Source organism: Phlebotomus argentipes, unplaced genomic scaffold (assembly GCF_947086385.1).
Source record: "Phlebotomus argentipes unplaced genomic scaffold, Phlebotomus argentipes genome assembly contig_5, whole genome shotgun sequence".
NCBI classification, from domain to species: Eukaryota; Metazoa; Arthropoda; class Insecta; order Diptera; family Psychodidae; genus Phlebotomus; species Phlebotomus argentipes.
In genome coordinates, this window is record NW_026776165.1 from 5,440,153 (window position 1) to 5,449,147 (window position 8,995).

At 36.5% G+C, this 8,995-nt stretch overlaps 1 non-coding gene across 1 annotated transcript; it reads right to left on the reverse strand.

The window, feature by feature from the left end:
• Nucleotides 1–6,647: 6,647 nt before the first annotated feature.
• Trnap-agg (transfer RNA proline (anticodon AGG)) lies at nt 6,648–6,719 on the reverse strand. Its single transcript has one exon. It is a non-coding gene; the product is annotated as a tRNA-Pro (tRNA).
• Nucleotides 6,720–8,995: the final 2,276 nt, after the last annotated feature.

Below are 8,995 nucleotides of genomic sequence, written 5' to 3' on the forward strand. Positions count from 1 at the left end.
TAAGATGGTCCTGAGAAATCGCAAATGTTAGTGGAAGGGAAGCTTGCTCATTGAAAGCTGCTGGATTTCCATGTGAAGTATGATTTATTTAATGCATTACATCGTCTTTTATACACTTAATTCATTCATTAATCTACAAGGATTCAATCGGGACTTCAACCTTATTGTGGTTAATATCTAATGTGCTGAATTATTCTGGTTTTCGTGGTGAAAATTGTATATTTTCACACCGCCTTGCGAGGAGTTAGAAATTGTGCTACTATTTTCTAATCTAGTTGCAATGTGAAACCTTTTTGACCTAAACCTGACGATTAAGATGTATATTTATTTCCTAAACTAAGTTTACTTTGTCTGAGAATGTAAGAAATAGTAAAATAAAATAGTATTTCAATTCTGGACTTAAATTAAATAATCATTTATGGCATATTTCAACCGGAACAACAGATGAAGCGAAGCTGATTTAGTAATTTAAAGTACAGAAAATAGCGCAGTAAGAAAATCCAATCTTGACAATCTGAAAAGACGTTCAAATTCATAAATTTATCTTTTCATTTTTAAGAAAATCAATCAATAAATACCTGAACAAAGGTCCAAATCGTGAGATCGTACATTCCGGCGGCCTTGAATCCGTAAGTTCTTTGCGTCATTCCGAGGACGATTAAGAAGGATTTCTGGTCTTTCGGCGGCAAATCCTGCCAATTGCTCAAGTACAAAGCGTTCGACAATCTGTCGGTTTTCCCCTTGATAAACTCCCCGAAGAGACAAAGCAGGAAAAGCTGACCAATTACGCACAGAAATATTAAATATCCAATCGGAGAATTTATGTTCAGTCGAAGATAGAAGAAACTTGTCACACAGAGAATTCCACTTGTGACGAATTGAATCAATGAAATCATGTAGATTACATCGTTGAGCAGATTAATATTGATTACAACAGCAGAATGTCTCTTAGTGATGACTTTGAGAAAGTCTTCATCCTCTTGAATTCTGTCCTTGCTTGAAATGTAAGCGTAAATAATATCAAGAGCTGCCATAATTTCAAAACCGATAAAGAGAATGCTGAAATCCGATGCAAGTAATGATATTGCAACCGTATTGGAAAACAAAACTTGCGCGAAGTGATTAATTGCGATTAAGTAAGGAAAGTCAGATGGGATGAACGGCAATGCAACTATAAGACCTTTTTCTCCTTTCGGAATACAAGTGATGTAGTAACCAATAAGAGTCGTTGTGTACAGAAATCCTGCAAACCTTTCTGTTGCAATGTGAAAAATGCACGTAATTAAGAGTATTTGGCTTTAAAAAAATATAAATTGATAAATCACCTTAAGCAGTTTATCCAGATATTGCAGATTTTTTCCAAATTCTTCCTGACAATGTCGTTGAGTTCTTCATTCTCTTCTCTGTCCTCATGAAGCGATTGAGTCCAGTTTAATAGCTTCAAGAATGATTCCTTTTGCATTAACGTTAAAACATTTTTCAAGAAAATCTGCACCAATCCAATAAGAACAACGACTGCCAATGCAAAGTTTCCCAACAAATAATCCTCAAAGTTGTCCAGCATAAAAGAAATCGTTGAGATGAAATTCACAAAATTGCTCATTGTGTTGAACAGAACGAAGAAATGTTCTTTTCTCGATCCAGTCGAACTACTGATAGTCGTAATTGATAAACCAAACTCAACATAGACTTTTATTCGCTTAAACAATTCTTGATCAGCAAACATGTTTGCCAACAAAGAAATATCAGGAACAACTGAAGTAACACAAGCGAATGCAAAGCTTCACAACTTCGCTGGACATCAAATTGCTTTCCCTCCATTTTTTTCCTTTTAATTACATCGTGGGAAATTTTTCTACAGTGTCAATATTGAATGAAAAACATCGATGGCAAATCAATTAAATATAATTATTTTTTCCTTGTCGCTATTTTTGCCATTCATTTTTTAACATTTCTGCAGTAAATGCTGCTTTAATTGAACTACATATTTGTTTGTGTTCTTATAAATTCTCAAGGAGTAGATAATACACCATTTCCTAACACTTCCACAATTTCTGTGCAAAATCACAGACACTTCCAGAACTTCAACAGTGCTTAAAACATGCGTTTTCCTTCTTTTTCCAATCGTCTGAAGAATTATAACCTTAAATTTAGAATCCGCTGTGCCAAAAATTATGTGATTTTTACTTTTATACGCCTGAAAACTTACAGAAAAAAAGGATTTTAGGAATATTTGCAGTTTCCAGTGGATATCTTAATGTAATTCAATTTATAGTCGCTCCTTTGGATGCCATTTTATAGAATCACTAAGAGATATCTGCAAGAATCCTTGGAAAAATTTAATCCGAATGTTTTAAAAGTCACTCTGAGTAATATTAATCTGTTGTAAATCGACAATGAGCTGAAATTTGCTATTTTGTAGTTGAAAATCAATTAAACAGCTCTTACAATCGACAATTTTGTATCCTGAAACAATATTTTAGAAGTTATGATTAATCTTAACACAAATAACAGAGTTTAACATTGAAAGCTTGTTATCTTTAACACATTTCATTATTATTACTGCGTCAGTAAATGCAAAATAAGCCAGCTTTAGTACAAGAATTAATAATTTAAGACTGTATCACTTAATGAAAATTATTTTTACAATCAGCCAACAAAGTGTCCTTTAATCACTGAAAGTATAGAGAACAGCACAGTAAGAAAATCCAATCTTAAGAATCTGAAAAAGACGTTAAGATTCATAACTTTGTCTTTCCATTTTTAAGAAAATCAATCAGTAAATACCTGAACAAAGGTCCAAATCGTGAGATCGTACATTCCGGCGGCCTTGAATCCGTAAGTTCTTTGCGTCATTCCGAGGACGATTAAGAAAGATTTCTGGTCTTTCAGCGTCAAATCCTGCCAATTGCTCAAGTACAAAGCGTTCGACAATCTGTCGGTTTTCCCCTTGATAAACTCCCCGAAGAGACAAAGCAGGAAAAGCTGACTTGTGATGCAAAAAGTAACAAAATAACCAATTGGATCGGCGGAATTCAGGCGAAGATAGAGGAAAATTATCAAGATGAGAATTCCACTTGTGACGAATTGCAGGAATGAAATCAAGTAAATTACGTCATTGAGCAGATTAAGATTCTTCACAATGTCACAATATCTTCGGGTGAAGACTTTGAGAAAGTCCTTATTTTCCTGGATTTTGTCCTTGTTCAGTGAAATATAATCGAAAAGCACGTCAAGACACGCCATGATCTCGAAACCGATGAAGATAATGCTCAAATCTGCTGGAATCATCATACATATTGTGCATGTCATTAACATGAATTGCACAATTTGACAAATTTCGTTTTTGTATGGCAAATCAACTGGTATGAACGGCAATTCAATCATCAGACCTTTTTCACCTCTCGGAAAAGTATTGATAATAACAGCAATAAATGTTGCTGCATACATCCATTTTGCCACCCTAAATTGTTGAGATAAAGTTCAGTTATATCGAGATTTTAAATTTGAATTACCGATAGAAAAATTACCTTCTGCAGATGATAAAGATTCTGCTGAATTTCTCAAGATTTTTCCCAATTAAACCCTTAATTTCTTCACTTTCTTCGGTGTTCTCATAAAGCGATTCAATCCATTTTCGCAGCTCAAATAGAGATTCCTTCTGCGATGATGACATTGAATAGGTTTTTAGGAAAATTTGCAATGTTTCGACAAACAATATCACAGATTTTACAAGCTGTGGTGAAATGCTTCCGTCGAAATTGCGCAGAATGAAGAAAGTCGTTGAGAGTAAACCGAGAAAATTGCCAATTGCAAGAGTTGCGATGATGAAGCGTGATTTTGGTGGTCCTGATTTAATATCCATGATCAAAACTGATATTCCGAAGTCAATAAATGGCTTCAGATGGTTGTATAATTCCTGATGCGACAACATGTTTGCAAACTTTGGAATCACACAGAGAACTGAGAAACAAGAGCTTTGCCAGCAAATATAGAGCGACATATTTCACATCAAAGCATATACTTTAAGGCCTTTAATTTGAAACATACTCGTGGGAAATTTCACCAATTGTGTTCCGAAGAATGTCGAAGGAAAAATCAATATCAATCACGTATTTATTGAGATGTTCTACACTCGTTTCCCATGCTGAATATTTGAACATGCAAAAGGTGCAGTGCAACTGCACTTAGACCGCAAATTTAAAATTGTCCAAATAATTAATGATTCATGCTAGTGCGATATAATTGAATCCTCTTCCAGTCATACTCAGTAAATCAGCATTAAATCCTCACACTGCCGAGGAGGTGAAACATGAAATTTACTCTGGGCTCTAATGCGAATACCTCATTCACTCCTCTGACATTTATCACGCGTCTCTTGGGCGAACTCAGGCTGAGAAATAGAATTAATATTTCACTTGAGATTTAGAAATTTGTCTTAATTCACTCCAAACTCCACATTGGATGTCACACCGAATTTCTCCGTCAGACATCACGCGAATTGGACGGATTTTCGAGGCTCCACGAGTTCTTCTTCTCTCTGTGTTTTTTTTTCTTCTGTACTCCCACGGAATGAAGTTAAATCCTTTTTTATTGTGTGTAATATTCCCTATTTATATGGGAGGAAAATTTTTCTTACCCGGACAGCCTAATCGGATGAAAACGACATTTTTTAAGCCGCATTAAACCGTCAAAGAATGTCTCTCTCTCTCCTTCATTTCTCACACCATTCATCCCACTTTTCTTCTTACAATCCACAGAGAGAAGCGTTTTCTCCTTCTGCCGAATATGTTTGTGTATATATATCGCCAAAAACACCTTCAATGGGAAGTGAGAGGACTGGGGAATAATCCATGAACAGTAGAGGAATCAGTGAGACGTGGAGGTATAAAAAAAGAGTGTCTTACGATGGGACAACAGACGGAAATATTCCATAAATTTTGTTTTTATTGCAAAATCGCCCCTTGATGACAAATTTCGTCATCTTGCCGAAAAAATCGCTCGTAAAATTATTCCAAAAAGCATCTCTTTAGTCCTCCCACGAGAGTGTTCAGTTAATAATGTCAAGAAGAAAAAAAGAGTTCTTTCGCTTATAGGGAAATGCGGAGACGTTGTGAGCACAAAATACCGCAAATGAAAAATTCACTCGTGATTTCAGACCATTAACTTTGTGATTATGCTAAAAAAAATATTTAAATACTTGATTATTTTCCTTTAATTTCATCAAAATTAAATATTTGATTATTTTCTCCACATATTGCCGCCAGAGGGCAGCAGTTCAAGCTTTAAAAGCAATTTTTGGCAAGTTTTGTTTCCTTTTCTGCTGTTTCAATTGAAATTTCTTATTAAATAATCTGAAAATATTGGAATATAATCAAATTTTTTTCAAATATTTTGTCAAAAATACTCAATTTATACATATTTAGCCATTTTACTTTGATTTTAAAGTAAAAATCAATATTTTAATATTTCATTGAAGCCATTAAGATTCCTCACAAATCGAGTAGTGAATTTCCCTATACAGAATACGGTGTGTTGAGAGTGTTGGCGCAAAGATGGCAGCAAGTCGCAGTTGAAGGGACGCCAATAAGGGTTCTAACGCGTCAGCCATTGACGCTAATATCAATCTCTTCTCAATTCAATTCCTTCTTCTCTCCCAAAAATAGATTTACTACCAAAGCTGTATTGTTTACAGTGAATAATTTCATTAGATCACCCCAATTTCGTCACGAATCTGGGCAAGGTGAGTGACTCTTTAACAGCATTACCAACTTCGCACAATGGATTTTTATCCCATTCGCCACTTCTTCTGGGCGCTCCTTGGAAAGTGGCACACCTGAGAGGAGGTGCAAAATCGAATTAACATCAATTCGACGGTGTTTTGCCGGAGATTCAGCGGCGTGAGGAACGTGTGCAGGGTGTCGGTGTGTCTCAGGAAATAACGAGATGATAATACAATTAGATGCATGACGAGTAGGGGTTGCAGTATCTGTCACCTAATTAAATTCAGCTGCGATAATATTGTATCTCACCCATTTCGCCGTGGGCGTCGCTTTTGGGGGTTGATGAAGAGTGCTTGCTCGGCGGCAGTGCAGATGTCGCTCGTGTTGGCCCGAGGAAGTTCATACCTGAATCTGAATATTATGAATAATTTATAGAACAAATTTCAAGTTATTATTCCAGCTTTTCATTTCACATGAAATTCCGTGGCAGCTTCTTTTCCTCCCAAAAAAAACACGCATATTTGTTTATTCAGCATCCATCTCAGTTGCTCCAGCCGGTATTTTGGCTCCTTAATGGCACAAAAGAAGAGGAAATCTTGTTATTATTTGATGGATTCTGGGGAGGGAGTGTGAGTGAAGCATGTTGAATTGATAATGCACCACTCTTCTTCTCAATATATTTTTCCACCATTCTCTCTTTGGTTTACTTATTGGGGAATTATTGATGCTGAAGATGGGAATAAGAGCGTCACTTATTTATCCTTTATTGCGCTCTCGAGATTTTTTTTTTTATATCGCCTCGAAAAATTTCAGTTGATCTTTGCTGACTGAATTCATGCATTTATTCGAGATTTTATTGTTTAGTATATTTGGAATGGATTCAAAATATACACTTTATCGCAGATGAGATGGCAAAAAGAAGAGGGGCTCAGCCGGGAGTTGAACCCGGGACCTCTCGCACCCTAAGCGAGAATCATACCGCTAGACCACTGAGCCGTTGGGCGGATTTGAATTCGAAAATTATGCTGTGGATTAAGAGATTTTTGCTAGATTTTCTCATGCGTGCTAAGTTAAGTTTAGCGTGAAATTTTACTATAATTTCACAGACTAAACTGATTGAAGTGAAGGCCAGAAACACAATTAACAATATTGAAAACTGTTTGAGGATTTCAAAAATAAATCAATAAAATTTTAATCAAATCGATTTATTGAATTTTTTTCACTTGATCTTAAAGTTTTTAGCAAGGGGGAGATAATATGCCTTAAATCCAATATTTCTTCGTGTCTTTTCCGACCATAACCTCAAAAATATTACTAAGAGATCTTCAAAAACTCCTTTTGAAAGCTTTCTAGATCACAAAATCATCACTTTTGATTTGTCAATGAAGTGAAAATTGCTGATTCAGTGTCAAAATCGTGCAGAATGTTTTTAAAATCAACATTTTCCAAGTCCAACTTACTCTTTTTGAGGTTATGTTGCATTTTAACGCCAATTTACAGTGTTTCTTGACATCAAAAGATCAGAATTGCTTAATTCTTGCGACTTAAAGATAAGAATTAATGTGTTAGAATGCGAAATATTCACTAAATCTGTCCTTGATTCCTTACATAACCTATAAAAATAATAATAATAATTCTTTTTTCGTAAAAACCAAAAGAAAACCAAAGGAAACGGGAAAATTTGTCAATAAAAGAAGCACTCTGGAAAGAAATATTGTAGTTTTTTAACAACTTTCACTTCTTAAGTACTTCTGCTTAGCTGTACACCGCTTCTGACTGTATTATCTCCCCCTTGGTTTTGAGTTACTCTAGCTTAATGATAAAATAGAGTTACAATTCGACTTGAAACTAAGTTTTCAACATGCTTCTCTCGACATTTCGGATGCGGCAACGGCTGTATAAATCAAAAATGGCTCACCTCACTTGCTCAGAAGTGTTCAATTCCACTTCCTTCACACTTTGTCTGCCACGCGGGGTTCCATTGAAGGCGCTCTGCGAGGGTAAATTGGTAATTTGAGGAGCCAATGAAGGCAAAGACCCCTGCAGTGGTCGGAAAGATGCCAATCTTAGAGATAAATTCCCTATTAATTCATCCTTCTGTTGTGCTCTCGCCGAAGACCTTCTGCTCCACTCTCGATAGGGGTGGATTGTCCCTTATTTTTTTCGCGGTTTCTCCACGGCGATCCAGCGCAGTGTGACTTCCTCCTTCCAAAAATACTTTTGATACTTTTACCAATGCTGGGAGAATATTTAATGATGAAATTTCAGACACACAACCAGAAAGGAAAACCACTGAAATTTTGATGAGCCTGCAGGATAACCACGCGGAATTAGTGTCAATTTGATAGTGTTGTGCCAGTTCACAGTTGCTGCTTCCCTTGTGAATATTTTTTCCCCGCCTGGAGAGTCCTTTTTTCTCTGTGCACAGCCTGAATTTTGCAGTCTCTTGTAAATTCATTTGCTCTGTGCAGTGGCTGAGAGAGTGCGAGTGGGTGGGGTTTGGGAGGGTGGAATTCATGGTAAATTCACCATTAATTACGACCACAACCCTTCTCGCTGGGCGCCCTGTCTCTGTAATTTTTACACTTGCCGGCACACAATTTCGCGTCCCCTTGGCATCCGTGGTGTAAATTATTTGAATTGCTTCCCATTTGTTTGCAGTCTGCACTCGGGAGGCTGGCGATGTTGTTTAATTTGGCTCCGTGCAGGTGTTGGATGTAATTTTAACTGCTAACACTCTAGCAAAGTCAACCCCTTCGCATGCCTCTTTCTCATCACTTAATAACACACACACACGAATATGAGCAAGTGCACTCCAATCAATTAAGGAAAAAACTGTCTCGCGCCAACTCCTTAACTCTCTCTCTCTCTCTTCCCCAATACAAATTACTCGATTATTCAAACTATTTCCAAGTTAATATTCGCCAAGAGTTAATTGAAATTGTGCACGCCTGGCGAGAATTTAATAAAACCTTCTGGTGATACTTTACGAGCTTTCATTAGGGTGCAATTCAATGGGAAACTTTTATGAATGCATTTTGCAAACTTGCGCTGTTGCTTCGCCTCATTTTACACACCCTTCAGCCTCAAAGGGTTAATGGTGGAAAATATCGCTGTCTGACAATGAAGACCTTCTCCATGGATTGTAACATTGTTTTTTGCAGGAAAAAACTCAACATTATGCTTCTCTTCTGTGATTTTTTTTTTAATTTCATTCCTCAACTTCTCCCTTTCCCGCAACCTTTTTTTCGTATTACTTTTCATGCAGGAGA